This window comes from Sceloporus occidentalis, unplaced genomic scaffold (assembly GCF_023333645.1).
Source record: "Sceloporus occidentalis isolate IW3139 unplaced genomic scaffold, rSceOcc1.0.p SCAF_12, whole genome shotgun sequence".
Classification (NCBI taxonomy): domain Eukaryota; kingdom Metazoa; phylum Chordata; class Lepidosauria; order Squamata; family Phrynosomatidae; genus Sceloporus; species Sceloporus occidentalis.
Genome location: NW_028316992.1, coordinates 11982953 through 11999768, shown reverse-complemented (window position 1 = coordinate 11999768; position 16816 = coordinate 11982953). Strand labels below are relative to the sequence as shown.

Genomic DNA, 16816 nt, shown 5'->3' with positions numbered 1-16816 from the left:
TCTCACTCCAAATACTTTTACAGATAGCAAAGGAAGTGTCTTTGTTGTGATGCAAATGGATGTACAATTTCCTGGACTTTCGAGAATCTCCCAGTTCCCATAAGGCCAGAAGGAGGAGGTGCCAGCCCAGTCTGCATGATATGCCCCTCCATACCATCTTAACTCCTGTTTGGTTTGTAACACCTTGCCTGATGAAGAAGCCAGTGAAGCTTCGAAAGCTTGCAACAAGTATGTTGTGCATTTTTGTTGGCCAATAAAGGTATCACTGTTTGGTGGGTTTTTTATTGGATTTGCTAAAGGGACAACACAGCTACCCCTGGATGTTTTTTGTATTGTCCGGTTCTCATCCCACAATTTAGAAGCCTGAGATAAAAAAGAAAATGTGCCACATGATTTGTCATTTGAAATTCAATTTCAGTACCCCAGTGTGACATTCACATTTTGATAAACAAATGGATCAAAGAATTATAGCATATTTCTATATTGGTCACCTCCATTTTGTAACGTTTGCTGCCAACAGGCTAAGCCAAAATTAAATTCCATCTTAACTTAATACAACGCATCCTGTAAAAACATAAACAGTGGACATATCCTGGAACTTGTCTATTCAACCTACTTCACCAGGTGAAATTCAGAACCTAACCAAATTCTGTCAACCAATGCAAGTTGTTGTTGTTTTACGTATGTGCATTTCTTGGGAGCTGCAGTAAGTATCTGAAACACTGATCTGCATGAAAAGTAACCAAATCAGTTACTATACGTTTTTTTGTATCTGAAACAGAGTATGACCGGATATGACAACTAATCAAATTTTGAAAGGATCTAGTTACCACTGAACTATGAAGTGCAGTCAGAGTGACCAGATGTAACCACAAAGGAGAACAAAGTATTGAAAAAGGAAGGGCATTCAAGAAAAATGTAGGACATTACAAAATAAAAGCTAGAAACACTAAAATAAATGTAAATTTATGCTTCTTTTTTGTGCTCAAAATGGAGGATTTTGAAATTCCACTGGAACAGAAGGTTGGCATGTATGACATGTCCTGAAAAAGGAAGACGTCTGGTCACTCTGGGCGCAGTAGATTATTATTATTTACCTAACAACGAACAAATAATTTGTATATACAGTTGACCATCTGTATCCATGGATTCTGCATCCATGGATTCAACCATACACAACTTGAAAATATTCAAAAAATAATTTCCAGAAAGCAAACCTTGATTTTGCCATTTAAATTGTTGCTGTTGTGTGCCTTCCAGTTGTTTCTCATTTATGGTGACCCTATGGTGAACCTATCATGGTGTTTTCTTGGCAACATTTCTTCAGAGGAGGTTTTGCCATTTCCTTTCCCTGAGGCTGAGAGCCTGTGACTGGCCCAAGGTCACCCAGTGGGTTTCATGACTGAGCAAGGAACTGAACTCTGGCCTCCAGAGTTGTAGTCTACCACTCAAACCCCTATGCCAGGTTGGTAAAGGACATGATTATACTATGCCATTGTATATAATGGGACTTGAGCATCTATGGGTTTTGGTGTCCATGGGAGGGTGTGGGGTGTGTGTGTCCTGGAACCAAACCCCAGCAGATACTAAGGGCCCATTGTACAAGTAAATAAGCAATAAACCATCTTGTATTCAGGTCAGGGACTAGGGGACATTTTCCAAGTTAACACACGCAAATGAGTCTGTAAATGGTTTTAGTAGCAACACACTACTTGTTCCATCCTACAGAAAGCGAATGTGACATATGCTAGCTGCAGCACAGATGCCTGAAGCACAACAATGGAAAAGATCCTGGCCATTAAAGAGAGACAGCTTGGATTTATACAATTATGGGATGTTTTGGTAACAAATATATTAATGTATCAAATATGAAATAACTAAGATGATTAATTGGCCAGGTTGATGGCCAATATAAGATCTGAGAAATGAGTCAAAGACTATTTATCCACATACATACCATAAGACTTACAATACACTAATTATTTTATAATAACTCCCTAACAGGCAAATTTATGCCAATATCAGATTTATTCCAAAAGATAGATGGTGTATATAGACAAGTAGCTTGCTGGAGTCTGTTCTCCTTGACTGTTATTGGTATCTTCAAGTTCTTTTTGATTTATAGTGATCCTAAGGCAAACCAGAGTGGCACAATGGTTTGAACGTTGGACCGTGACTCTCAAGACCAGGGTTTGAATCCTGGGTCAACCATAGAAACCCACTGCGTGACCTTTGAGAGGATGGCAAGGGCAAACCCCCTCTGAACGAACCTTGCAAAGAAATCCCATGATAGGATCCGCCTTAGGGTCGCCATGAGCCTGAAACAACTTGAAGGCACACAACAACAACAACAAACCAAACCTATCATGGATTTTCTTGGCAAGATTTGCTCAGAGGAGGTTTGCCTTTGGGGCTGAGAGAGCGTGCTTTGCCCAAGGTCACTCTGTCCATTTACTTGGCTGAGCAGGAATTCAAATCTTGATTTTCCAGAACCTCATCGAATCGCTTTTTAAAACAAATGAAAAATCTTTTAGATTGTAAGCCTGAGGGCAGGAAAACATCTGATTAAAAAGATTGTATGTACAGCTCTGTGTAAATTTACAGTGCTTTATAAATAAAGGTTAATAATAATAATAATAAAAAGATGGCTTCAGAAACCATAAGCAGTTACCAAATACACTTGTCCCTCCCTATTCACTAGGGTTAGGGGCACAAGACCCCCATGAATATAGAAAAACTGCAAATAACAAAAACACCACATTTTTACCTGAGAGGACACCTCTCTAGGAATCTCTAGGTCCTCCAGTGAAACTCTGTGGTCAACGTTTGACAGCCACTGACCACAGAACTACACTGGAGGAGCTACAAATGCCTAGTGGAGTGTTCTCTCTAGGAATCTCTAGGTCCTTCATTGCAACTTTTGGTTAAAGTTGACCACAGAGTTGCAATGGAGGACCTAGATATTCCTAGAGAGAACATATTAATCAAATCCGTGAATAATCAAATCCGTAAATATGGAGGGATGAGTGTACAGCACTTACTTTGACTTTTTTGAGTGCGTGTGCGTGTTATCCTGGGAGTATACTTTAGAAGTCAGGCTAAACTTCCTTCCCTCCCCCCCCCCTCTCTTTTGTCAAAACAAACTTCTGAAGACTTCCCACTAACTTTGTCTGACAGGGCACAATGACGTCCGTCCCAACCCCCCTCCCCAGCCTTCCTCGCCCACGCCCCATTTAAAGTTTGTTTCCTCTACAGTCAGGGAAGGAGGAGGAGGAGGTAGTGCGCACGCACATGGGTGTTGCGAGACAACTCTTGTCCAGAGCACAGCGTTTGTTCCCTTTGCAAGCAGTTGTTGTTACGCAGCGGGGGAGGAAAGTCTTCTTCCTCACTCTCCAAAAGAAAGAAAGAAAGAAAGAAAGAAAGAGTTGGGATCAAAGCAAGAGTGAAAGACTTTTAGAAGGAGGGGGAATAAGTAGCCCCGGGAGTCCACAGCGTGGTGTAGTTGTTTGAGTGCTGGACTAGGATTCTGGAGAGCAGGTTCAAATCCTGGCTGGCCATGGCCAAGTCACACTCTCTCAGCCTCAGAGGACAGCAATGGCAAACCCCCTCTGAACAAATCTTGCCAAGAAAAGCCCCATGATAGGTTCTCCTTTTAGAGTCACCATAAATCAGAAATGACTTTAAGACACACACACACACAGTACCTTTGAGACAAACTGAGAAAAGCCCACTTCATCGCCATCAATTGGAAACAACTTATCACACACTCTCAGCCTCATAGGGCGGCAATGGTAAACCCCTTCTGAACAAATCGTGGCAAGAAAAAACCCATGATAGGTTCTGTCATAAGTTAACAAATGACCCATCACACTCTCAGCCTCAGGGGATGGTTGTGGCAAGCCCCCCCCCCCAAAGAAACTTGGCAGGAAAACCTCATGATAGGCTCACCATAGGTAAAAAGAGAAGTAATGAAAGCAATAAAAGTGTTGCATTGAATGTTAATACTCTGGAGAGCAGGGTTTGAACCCCAGTTTGCCCACAGAAACCCACCGAGTGGCCTTGGGCAAGAGGTCACACTCTCTCAGCCTCAGAGGATGACACGGGCAAATGCCCCTGGCAAAGAAACCTGGCAGGAAAACCTCATTATAGGTAGGGTCACCGCAAGTTAAAAAACAACTTGTCACACTCTCTCAGCCTCAGAAAATGGCAAGGGCAAAACCCCCTCTGAACAAGTCTTACCAAGAAAATGCCATGGTAGGGTTTCTTCAACTTCTTTCTCCTGTTTGCCTGATGAAGAAGCAGGCGTGACTCTGAAAACTTGCAACATGTAATTGTGCATTTTGTTTGGACCCATAAAGGTATCATTGTTTGGATACCTTTAAAGGTATCATTGATCGGATGTTACTGGATGTATCATTGTTTGGATGTTATTATACCTTTATTTGGCCCCATTAAAGGTATCGTTGTTTGGATGTTATTTACATGTTATTGTTCGATGTTTGGATACCTTTATTTGGCCCAAGAAAGGTACCATTGTTTGGATGTTACTGGATTTGCTATGTGGCCAACATCGCTACCCCTAGATGTCCCATGGTAAGGTCGCCTTAGTTAAAAAATGACTCATCACTCTCTCAGCCTCAGAGGATGGCAATGTTCTCTGAACAAATCTTGCCAAGAAAACTCCATGATAGGCTGTTCTGAGGGTTGCCACACAAGTCAGAAACAACTTGAAGAAGGCACACAACAACAACAACAACATAAAAGACAGTAATGGCTGTTGGACAGTGGAACACCCTCCTTCCTTGGAGTGTATTGGAGTCTCCTTCCTTGGAGGTCTTTAAGCAGAGGCTGGATGGCCCTCTGTCAATGGGGATGCTTTGATTGGGAGTTCCTGCATGGCAGAATGGGGTTGGACTGGATGGCCCTTGGGGTCTCTTCCAACTCTATGATTCTAAGCCTCAGACTCTTCCTCCTCCGAATCTGTGAGCCACCTTCGCTCCTTCCTGGGAGGAAAGGTGGCATACCAACCCAACAACTGAACCAACAACGACAGCCACTCTTTCCTGAGGCGGAGAGAGAGAAAGGCTTCCTCCTCCCTTCAATCCCTGGAATGAGGACGCTGCCCAGGGCAGCCAGGAAGAGGCCGGCCGAGAGGGAAGCCAGGCCAAGGCGGAGGAGGAAGAAGAAGAGGAGGAAGGGCAATCCCTCATTCCCTCTTATTTTGAGGGGAAATACCATATATACACTCGACTATAAGTCGACCTCATGTATAAGTCGAGGGCATGTTTGGGGGCCAAGAATTGTGGATTTTGACACAACCTGCGGATAAGTTGAGGGTAAAACTTGGGGGCATGTAACAAAGGATGTAAAGTGGATGAAGCAAAGGAAAACGATGCCAAAGAACTTAACAAAGCCCTACATCTATACAGTACCTATACTGACCTGTGGATAGAGTTGACTCAGGGTTTTTTTTGGGAGGGGGTCAATGTTTTGACTAAAATTTAGAGACTTATACATGAGTATATACAGTGAAAGGGGTGGGTGGGACTGGGGGATATGGACTGTATACACTCATCCCTCCGTATTCGCTAGGGTTAGGGGCACAAGACCCCCGTGAATATGGAAAAACCACAAATAACAAAAACACTGTTTTTGCCTGAGAGGACACCTCTCTAGGAATCTCTAGGTCCTCCAGGGCAACTCTGTGGTCAGTGTCCAACAGACATTGACCATAGAGTTTCACTGGCAGAGATACAAATGCCTAGTGGAGAGTCCTCTCTAGGTCCTCAGGGCAACTCTATGGTCAATGTCCAACATACACTGATCATAGAGTTTCACTGGCGGAGATACAAATGCCTAGTGGAGAGTCCTCTCTAGGAATCTCTAGGTCCTCAGGGCAACCTTTGGTTAAAGTTGACCATAGAGTTGCACTGGAGGACCTAGATATTCCTAGAGAGGACATATTAACCAAATCTGTGAATAATCAAATCCTCAAATATCAAATCCACAAATATGGAGGGAAGAGTGTATTTCAATGTTGTAATTATTATTATTATTATGATATAATAATAATAAAAACATAAAAGCGAAGGAAGAGAGGAGGAGGAGGAGGACCAAAGGCTGGCCAAGGTGGGGAGGGAGGGAGGGAGTTTGCAAAGTTTTAAGGCCCAAAGAAAGGAAGGAAGGAAAGGGAGGAGAAGGAGGAGGAAAAGTGAGCGACGCTTCAGCAGCAGCAGCCAGAAAGTTACCTTCGCCGTTGAGTCCGCCTTCCTCTTCTACTTTTACTTCTTCTTGAGCGTCGCTAATTGAAAGGACTCTGGGCCCCGCCCTTCAAAGAAGCGGCCGTTGCTCTCGCGCACACTTAAAAAAAGAGGAGGGGGAGGGGGTCCGGTGGATGGCTCAGCCGCTGTTCCGTCCCTGTTCCCCCCGCCGCGCCCTGACCCAAAGAACGCCAGCAACTAGTCAGGCTCTTCCGGGAGCCTCCCTCCGTCCCACTTGCGTCGGCTCTTCCCCTCACCTCCCTCTTCGGCTATTTCCGTCACCTCTCGGCTCTTCCCTAACACCGCCCTCCTCGGCTGTTCCCATCTACTGTACTCGGCTCTTTCCGTCACCTCCCTACTCTCTGCTCTTCCCTAACACCGCCCTCCTCTCGGCTCTTTCCGTCACTTCCCTCCTCGGCTGTTCCCATCAACTCGGCTCTTTCCGTCACCTCCCTCCTCGGCTGTTCCTATAAACTCGGCTCTTTCCGTCACCTCGCTCCTCTCGGCTCTTCCCTAACACCTCCCTCCTCTCGGTTCTTCCCGTCACTGCCCTTCTCTCGGCTCTTCCCACAAGCCCTCCACCCCCTCCGCAGACTTCACTAACTCAGCTGGAGTAGCCCTCATACGACGACTTTCCTCTCTGCTTCTTGGGGATTTCCCCCCTTTCTCTTCCCATCTTTCGACCCCGCTTTTGATCCCGTTCATGGTCGTTGGGGAGAGGGGATCCCGCGGGCAAAGACGGGGGACCCGGTGGGGAGGGGCGGCGATAGTGGGAACAGCCTCGGGGTGGGAGTGAGAGGGTGAGTCAGGAATGAGTTTCAGGTGAGAGTGGCTGTGTTGGGACGTATTGCGCATGCGCAGTGTGAGGGGAAAGAAGTAGTACCTCAGGTTTTGGGTTGTTTTGCTTAACTTTCTCTGGCTTCATAACTTCTCTGTCGAAGTTTCTGCCCCCATTTGCCCTTATAAGGCTAGACACACTCTTCATTGGAAGCAAGAGCCATGGCAGGTTCTTGTTGTGTGCCTTCAAGGTGTGTCCTACCCGCAAAAGGAGGACAATCCTGAAAAATGGAGGACACAGCTCAATAAAAAAGCTACAAACACTCCTGTAAATATAAATCCATGCTTCTTAGTTGTGTTCAAAGTGGAAGGTATCCAAGAAAAATGGAGGATATGACACAATAAAAGCTGAAAACACTTATAAATATAGATCCATGCTTATTTGTGCTCAGAATAGAGGGATCTAAGAGAAATGGAGGACACACCTCAATAAAAGTTAAGAACACTCCTATAAATATGAATCCATGCTTCTTAGTTGTGCTCAAAATGGAGGACACCCAAGAGGAATTGAGAACATGACCCAACAAAAGCTAACCTATAAATATAAATCCATGCTTCTTAGTCATGCTTGAAATGGAGGACACACAAGAGAAATGGAGGATACGATCCAATAAAAACTAAAAAAAACCCCAAACACTCCTGTAATATAAATCCATGCTCCTTAGTCATGCTCAAAGTGGAGGGCATCCAAGAGAAATAGAGGACATGGCCCAATAAAAGCTAAAAACGCTCTTGTAAATATAAATCCATGCTTCTTAGTTGTGCTCAAAGTGGAGGACCACCTACTAAGGTCACCCAGTGGGTTTCATGGCCAAGCGAGGAATCAGACCCTGGTCTCCAGAGTTGTAGTCCAACACTCAAAGCACTACGCCATGCTGGCTCCCTTACTTGCTTTTCTAGCTCTATCCTATAGTATCCTAGGTTTTGTAGTTTAGTTCTCTGTCAAGGAGTGCTGGTGCTTCACAAAACTATAGATCCCAGGCTTCTGTAGGACGGAGCCATGGCACTTAAAGTAGTGTCAAGCTGCGTTATTCCAACAGCATAGATGCACCCCAAGCCATTTCTGACTTATGGAGAACCTATCATGGGGGTTTCTTTGCAGAATTTGTACAGAGGAGGGTTGCCATTGCCAACCTCTGTGGCTGAGAGAGCATGACTTGCCCAAGGTCACTCAATAGGTTTCCATGGCTGAGTGTGCATTTGAACCCCAGACTCTCAGAATCCTAGTCGCAATGCTCAAACTGCCAGACCACACAATTCACTACAGAGATCTTGGGGTGAGAGAGTCTCAGTCACCCAATAAGGTTGATACATCAATAGAGCCTTCTACCTTGATCTCCCAACAGTACGCCTTCTCCTAATGCTCTGAAAAAGAGACTGTTCTGCTTGGTGTAAACATTGGGGCTAGGTAATTCTAATATAGGATCCAGTGTGGCATAGCAGTTTGAATATTGGACTATGATTCTGGAAACCAGGGTTCGATTCCTCACTTGCCTGTGAAACCTACTGGGTGACCTTAGGCATGTCACACTCTCTCAGCCTCAGGGGAAGGCAGTGGCAAACCTCCTCTGAACAAATCTTGCAAAGAAAACCCTGGGATAGGTTCACCTTAGGGCTGCCCATAAGTCAAAAATGACTTGAAGGCACACAACACACAAACAATCTTGATATGGGAAGGTATTCTAAAATGATGGTGTCAGACCTCAAGAGGTACCTCAACACCAGGTAAGTGCTTCCAACATTGATTTAAGCGTTCAGGAAGATGGGTTTTGGAGACATATGTGAAGGAAAATTGTTTCGACTGTCTCCTAACTTTCATTCTGTTAGGCAAAATAGTAGAGAGGCCTCAACCAAAGTAAAAGTTGGATGGGGCAGTATTGTATCTACAGTCTATACCAAGTGGGAGTAATGTGCAATGTGTTCAAAGAGATGATGATGGCAGCCAGGCCTGACCCAAGATATTTTGCTGCCTGCAACAGATAAAATAATAGCTCCATTCTGCTATGCCATGTAAAGAAATTAACAGGATGGGCAGCCCCATACCCTCCAACATTTCACAGATGAAAACTGGAAGTGCCTCTATGCTGTAGAAATAATGCACCACTTTATAGCTCCATTATGTGGAATCCTGGGATTTGCAGTTTTACAAGCCATCTCTGCCAATGAGTGCTGGTGCCTCACAAAACAGCAAATCTTAGGGTTTTGTAGGATGGAGCCAAGACAAAGTGGTGTCAAACTACATTATTTCTATGGCGTAGATGCACCCTGGGGTACTTGTGGCTGAGCAACATCCCAGAGTGTGGTCAAGGTGGCAAAAGTTATTAATGAGGAACACATTCTTCCTGAGCCTACTGGGAAGGGTAAGAGTCTGCCCCCTCCTCTCTTTTTCCTTCAGCTGAGGTAACTGAGTGCAAACTCTGGACTTTATCACACGGGAGGAATTTCTCTTAATTTCGAATGAAAAGAAAGTGGGGCCAGAACACATTCACGTTAATTCGCTAGCTCAGCGAATTTACATGAATTCGAATTGCGTTCGAACTGACTTCCCACTGCCCAAAAATAGCTTGCCATTGCCCAAATTTGCGTGTGGTAGTCTATCACGCAATAACATTAAACCCCATGATTGCGCTCAGATTGCCATTGGATTATACTTCCAATTTCCCTTGTCTGATAAACTCCTCTATTTGCACTTTGCACTCACTTTGCAGCAACTGAAGTAAGCTTGAGGACAAATGGGGAAAGCAAGAAGAGGGAGGAGAGAGAAACAGACATTTTAAAAGCAGCTGAAAAAGTGGGATGACAGGCTTAGCTGGGGCTGTCCATGCCAAATCGGGGCAGTTGAAGAACATTTTTGTTGTTATGTGCCCTTGAGTCAACTTCGACTCGGAGACCCTGTGGACGAGACACCTCCAAGAACCCCTGTCTTTCACTTCTCTACTTAGTTCCTGCAAGCTCATGCCCATGTCCCCCCCATCCACCTGGCATGTGGTCTCCCTGTCCTTCTTCTCCCCTCTACCTTTCCCAGCATTATTGTCTTTTCCAGCGATCCATGCAGGGACGTAGCCAAGGGGGGGTTCTTGGGGTCCAGACCCCCCCTTCCATTAGAAAAATGAATGGTGCATGCTGCTGTGCCACCGTGCCCAAGCCCCATTATAATGGTGGCACTTAGTCTGGACCCCCCCCCCTCCTAAAATCCTGGCTACGTCCCTAATCCATGCCTTCTCATTATATGGCTGAAGTACATCAGCCTGAGTTTAATCATCTTGGCTTCTAAGGAGATCTCTGGCTTGATCAGTTCCAAGACCCATCTGTTTGTCCTTTTGGCTGCCCACAGTATCCTAAGCACTCTTCTCCAGCACCACATCTTAAATGAGTAGATTTTCCTTCTGTCTTCTTCCTTGACTGTCCAACTCTTGCAGCCATACATGGTGATGGAGAATATGACGACTTGGACAATTCTAACTTTTGTATTCAATTTTATATCTTTACTTTTCAGGATTCCCTCTAGTTCTTTCATAGCTACCCTATCCATTCCTGATCTTCTTATTTCTTGACTGCAGTCACCACTCTGATCTATAGTTGATCCTAGGTACAGGAATTATTTAAATATTTTGATTTCCTTGTTGTCTAGATTGAATTTATGCATCTCTTCTGTAGTCATAATTTTGTTTTCTTTATGTTCAACATTAATCCTTCCTTTGCACCTTCCTATTTAACCTTCCTCAGTAATCTTTCCAAGTCTGTGACGTCTTCTGCAACTACTATGGTATCATGTATACCATGTATAGCATGTAGTCTAATCTTATTTCACCACTGGAGATGTGGCATTATTTTTTACTGAGGGCACCTGAGTGCAGCAGGCCAGCTTAGAGGGTGCATGGCAGGCCTCATGGCGCACACAGCTCTGACCTCCAACTTGCTCACAGCTCCATCTGTCACCTTTTCTACTGACTACTCAGATAAATGCTTCAATGCAACAGCAGTTGGGGGAGTTTGCAGCCTAGTTTGTCTGCCTCTCTGCTTGTGCAAACAATCAAGGGTCTTTTTTCAACAGCGCTCCCTGAGAGGGCCAGCCAGCCAAGGCCAGCAAGAAGGGAGCATCACATCCAGATCTGGTGGTGATGGTGGTTGTTATGTGCCATCTATTTGACTTCAACTTATGGAGACTCTGTGAATGAGAGACCTGTAAATCACCCTGCCATCTCCAGCCCTGCTCAGGTCTTGCAGATTCAAGGCTATGACTTCCTTGATTGACTCCATCCATCTGGAATGTGGTCTTCCTCTTTTTCCTACTGCTTTGTGCCTTATCAAGCAATATTGTCTTTCCTAGTGAGTCATGTCTTCTCATGACACACCCAAAGTACGACAGTCTCAGTTGAGTCATCTTGGCTTTTGGTGAGAGTTCAGGTTTGATTTGCTCTAGAACCCATATATTTGTCTTTTTAGCAGCCCACAGCATCTGTATAACTCTTTTCCAACACCACATTTCACATGAGTTGATTTTCTTCCTTTCAGTTTTCTTCACTGTTCAGCTTTCAAAACCATACATAGCAATAGGAAGTACACTGGAATGATATTCAATTATGTATTTTTACACTTGAGAATATGGTCCAGTTCCTTCTTAGCTGACCTTTCAATACTTAATCATCTTCTGATTTCTTGATTTCAGTTTCAATTTTGAATAATTAGTGACTCAAATATAGGAAATGTTTGACTAGCTCAGTGCTTCATTGTCTATTTTAGAGTTATGTAAATAATTTGTTATTATTATTTTTGTTTTCTTATGTAGTGGTTTGAGTGTTGGACTATGACTCTGGAGACCAGGGTTTGATTCCCAGCTCAGCCATGAGAACCCACTGGGGACCAGGGTAAGTCAAACTCTCTCAGCCTCAGTAGAAAGTAAAGGCAAACCTCCTTTGAACAAATCTTGCTGAGAAACCTTGTGATAAGGTTTTGAAGATTATTCAGATTATTCAGTTTGGCACTTATTATGTGCACCCCCCCCCCAAGAAAACAGTATTTATACTCAGAAAACAGTGTTTTCTGCAGAGAAAATGTTGTTTATTACAGAAGGAACTTGTTTTCTTTGCAGAAAATGGTATCTTATGTGCCCCAAAGGTGCATATTTCACACAGAGTATGTATCAAACTGTGATACTACGTGGATTCTCACCCATCTAGGGTTCTTTTCAAATTTTCTCTTCATTTAGGAAACCCATGTCCTGAATAGTTTTGAATATTCTTTCCACCCCTATGCTATGGCCATAATGTGCAGGAAACTGGGTTGATCAATAACAATAAACCAGTTCTTGTTGTGTGCCTCCAAGTCATTTCTAACTTGTGGTGAACCTATAATCATTTTTTACTTATAGCAAACCTTCCAAATCGTTTTTGACCATAAAGCAGACCTTTCATGGGGGTTTCTTGGCAAGATATGTTCAGAAGGAGTTTGCCTTTGCTTTCCTTTGAAGCTGAGAGAGTGTGGCTTGTTCAAGGTCGCCCAGTGGGTTTCCATGGCCAAGCAGGGATTTGAACCATGGGCTCATAGTTCATAGTTCATAGCTGGGCTCATAGAGCCAGCATGCTACACCATGCTGGCTCTCCAACCAGTTCTAGCTGTTTCAATTTCTACCATGGGTCATTTGTAAAGCTTATACTTCTTAATTGCCCATTCCAGGCCAAGCCACTCCTCCAATACTATGCAGAATGATGAGAGTAACTGATAAGGATATATTGTTGCACAGAAGATTCTTTACATTCTTCCCCCCCAGCGGCTGTGATTGCAGCCAAGCTCAAAAGGAACAGGAAATCCCAGGGCAGTTGCAGATGATATCACTGTTCCAGCCCTGGCCTTAAACCCTGTGAACTTTGGTTCTTTTACGTCACTCCTGGGAGCACTATTCTGTGCTGTGCATGGCTAAGGAGAGCCCTGGAGTCACAGTGGTGGGGCCTGCTGTCATCACTGACCACAGCATCCATCAGTGTCTTGTTATGCCTAATAATGGAGCACATCATTGTGGTAACATTGCAATGCATGTTGACACCTCAACAACAACAAAAAGGAAAGGCCTAACCCTATTGATTTGCAATTTCACTTGTAAGATGAAAAGCACAGAGAATGGAGAAGGGTCATAATTCCTGGCTCTGCTCCATCCCAGTCCTGGCCTAATTGCAATATGTATGTTAAATATATAGATTTGCAAACAGGTACAGTGTTATCTGTTGGGGTTTGGTTCTAGCACCCTCTGTGGATACTAAAATCCATGGATGCTCAAGACCCATTAAATATAGTGGCATAGTAAAATGGTGTTCCTTTTGTAAAATGGCAAAATTGAGGCTTGCTATTTGGAATTTATATACATTTTCGGAATATTTTCAACCGTGGATGCTTGAATCTGTGTATAAAGAATCTGTAGATACAGAGCCAACTGTACTTACAAATGAGTAGCTGTTTGGTGGCGCTTGTTGAGAGTGCAACATTCAAGGCAGGCCAAGGGACATGCTCCTTCTCTGTCTACCCCACCTTACCCATGGAAAAACATGCGAATAGAGGTATATGGTGGAGAGACATTTGGAGCATTTCCCTAAAACTGAGGGACAAGAGGTACACCCCTGAATGGATAAGGTATTTATAGACCAGAGCTTGAAAATTTTACTTTGGGAACTACACATTCCAGTATCCTGCAGTGACTAGGAGATTCTGAGAGAGGTAGTGCCCCAAAGTCATCTTTCCAGGCTCTTTCCCAAACCTTCTTGAATGCTGAGATTTGGCTTAAGAGAGAATAGCTACCGAGAAGCCGACATTTTTAGCACTTGCTAGTCAAAATGTGAGGCATGAAGCTAACCTTGTGATGAAGGCCAGCAGTCCATCCCAGAACAATCCACACTAAAAGGAAAGGAATATTAGGTTGTAAGAGTGCTGTTGCCTTTTTATAACTTTGAATCAGGGTTGAATTTGGGACAAAGGCATTGAAGAAAATGTGTCTGTGCTTATAGAATAGAAGAGTAATTCACTTGTGTGCATACGTGTGATCCTTTCTGTATCTCATGCTGTAATGAGTACTCAGTGTACTCAGTGTGAAAGTTATGTATTCTCTCTGGGTAAGATTATGTTTGTTAAGAAATTGGCATAGTAGTGCCCACACACTCCAAACATTAATTGATTCAAAGCGTGCTTATGTGTTATTAAGTGTACCATCTGCAAGATTTCCCACATCTTCACCTCCCATTTTCTTTGAGATTTATAGTACAAACGTATGCATGTTTACATGTAATTAAGCCAGATTGTGCTCCAAGGCTTATCCTTTAGTAAACTGTATTGAGGAATTCTGCATTACAACAAAATCCTGTGTGACTTTCCTTAGAACTAACTATCACTTTGTGCAGTGGATCTTCTTGTTGTTTGCCTCCAAGTCATTTTTTTTAAAACTTACGGCAACCCTAAGACAAACCTATCATAGGGTTTTCTTGGCAAAGAAGGGGTTTGCCATTGCTATCCTGTGAGGCTGAGATAGTGTCCCTCACCCAAGGTTACCCAGTGGGTTTTTATGCTTCAGCAGGCAATTGAACCCTGATCTCCAGAGTCATAGTCCAATGCTGAAACCTCTGCACCACACTGGATCTCTTGTAGTGGATCTTCCTCCATTAGAATCACCTCTAGCCAAGCCAATACAATAAAGACTCTCTATGCTATGTTTATCTAGTTCAGCCATTGTTGAGGGGAGAGTTGGATTCAGTTCATTTTTGAACAATTCAGCAATATTGGTACATTTCATCATATTGAGAATGGAATGGAGTTTTAACAAAATTAGATGTGGGAGAAAGTGAAACTGACATATTTTTTCCTTCCTTAAACACAGGACACCTGGGAAGTCTCTTGAGACGGTATTTCAAGAAAAGAAAAACCAAGCAAGGACTGTAGATGTAAATGCCTAAGGTATTTTTAGAGATAGTTGGAAAAGAAAGGAATTTTTAATAAATGTATCCATCTGTGGTCTGGGAGACTATTTAAAAAAACCCAGCTAGTCTTATCTTTCAGTTTCACATTATTGGGAATAAACTGCAAGTGACTGGTAATATATTTTTTTCCTTTTTGAATCATATGGAAACAAATGTACATGACTAAAAATATTCATGTTTCATAAAAATATGCACAGATATGTTTAATCGATGAAGGGAAATGCATGCCAAAATAGTATATTAAAAAGAACAGGTAAAAAAACAACAACACATACATTGGTAAAGACACATACCAAAATATGTGCATATTTCCCTGTGGACTCCTGCTTCAAAAGCCCCATGATCTGACACAGTACAGAGACTGGAAGAAAATGCAAGTGGGATTTGGAGAAATGCAAAAATAAAAATAGAGAAATTTTCACATTCCTACTTCATTTGGAAACTTGAATTATGATGCATTTCTACCTAAGCCAGGTACATAACTGAAGCCAATGTGTAAACATCACAAAATAACATTCTGGTGCCCAGGACTCAAAATGTAAGACATACACATTGATGCAGTCATTGTCTGTGTGGTTTTCTTGTCTCTTGAGACTTGTACCTGAGGAAGAAGCACACCTAGGCATATCCACCTAGTATTCTAACAAGTACATCAGTGAAACATGGGATACTAAACATAAGTGGTTTTACCTTCTTCATCATCTTCTTCTTCTTCCCATGTCACTATTGACTAGCAGAGATGAAATACACTTGCAGTTGGAGACAGTATTAAATGGTAAGTCAACACACAGGTAAATCTCATTGATTCAGAGGATCTACTTTAGGTAGCATGTACTGACTTGAGTGCTGGATTGGGACACTGGGCGATTAGCGATTTTCTGCCAAGAAAATCCCATGTTAGGTTTGCCATAATCCAGAAATGACTTGAAGGCACACAACAACAACAAGCAACAGAATTCAGGCCAGTGATCCTACACTTCCCTGGGAGCAAGTCCAGTTGAGCCTAATAGGACTTACTTGAATAAACATACAGTATCTAGGACTCACTGTTAGCTACTTTTTCCTCAGCTGGGTTCATAGGCGTTGTTTATTCCCTGCTGCTTCCCACCCTCATGGCTCAGAATGGTTCACCTTCAGACTTAGACTGTTATCGCTGCCCTTACCTTAGACAAGGAAACCTTGGCATAATATTGGGAGGGCTAGGGCTAAATAGTCTGAAGGCACCAGATCCCATCTGATTTTGGAAGCTAGCTCTGGTTAGTACTTGAGTGGGAGACTACCAATGAATACCATTTGCGATAGGCTGTATTTCATAGAAAGGAATTGACAAAACCACCTCTGAGTATTCCTTGCCTAAGAAAACCCTATGAAATTAATGGGGTCACCGTAAATTGACAAGTGACTTGAAGGTACATACACACCTACCCTTAGTTCTCTAATTTAATACCTTTCTCTAACACTGGGATGGGAATTATATGGTCTTCTTAATGGGGACACACTTGCTCCAAAACAAGATGCCGTATGCCAGAAACATCCCCTGACAGTTGCTTTTCCATTATTTTCTGGGAACTTTCCAATGTTCCAGTTACAGGCTGTTCCATTTCTGAGCTGGAAATTGACAAATTTTCCACAGTGCTTTGTTTAGCTTAAATTTATTCTTCCTGTGATTATTACTGATTGCTTTGTCCTGCTTTTGATGTGAAAGACTTCTGACACTGGACACTTTAAAATATATGAAAGCTGTCTTTGTGTTTTTACTAC

The 16816-nt window shown here is 43.1% G+C and overlaps 1 protein-coding gene across 3 annotated transcripts in view; it reads right to left on the bottom strand.

The window, feature by feature from the left end:
* The window catches only part of CTNNA1 (catenin alpha 1), a 92235-nt gene extending 85056 nt beyond the window's left edge, over positions 1–7179 (bottom strand). The window contains exons 1-2 of one of the 3 annotated variants that reach the window (XM_089478071.1): positions 7144–7179; positions 6249–6360 (exon numbers count right to left, since the gene is read on the bottom strand). The gene's annotated coding sequence lies outside the window, so the exon portion shown is untranslated. Of the gene's footprint in view, positions 1–6248; positions 6523–6864; positions 7020–7143 lie in introns of those variants that run through there. The other 2 variants (XM_089478069.1, XM_089478068.1) reach the window with 2 other exon arrangements.
* Positions 7180–16816: the final 9637 nt, after the last annotated feature.